Below are 227 nucleotides of genomic sequence, written 5' to 3'. Positions count from 1 at the left end.
GTACTCTTGTTTCTTCATCTCCATATTTGCACAAATGTTTATAGATATCTAAAATGCTTCATTATTACTATTGTCTGTTCACAGCTGATGTTGGATTGCCTAACGAAGTAATTCTGCATAATATTACAGCATTTAACACAAAAAACAACCATTGAAACAAAATGATGGATATATATTACCAAGGTGGCATGCTATTATTTAACACTTGTCCTGCAAGAGTTTTTTTA

Source organism: Pelodiscus sinensis, chromosome 8 (assembly GCF_052426305.1).
Source record: "Pelodiscus sinensis isolate ZL-2025 chromosome 8, ASM5242630v1, whole genome shotgun sequence".
In the NCBI taxonomy this organism is placed as follows: domain Eukaryota; kingdom Metazoa; phylum Chordata; order Testudines; family Trionychidae; genus Pelodiscus; species Pelodiscus sinensis.
The sequence above is the reverse complement of the archived record's forward strand: the minus strand, read 5'-3'. Positions refer to the sequence as shown.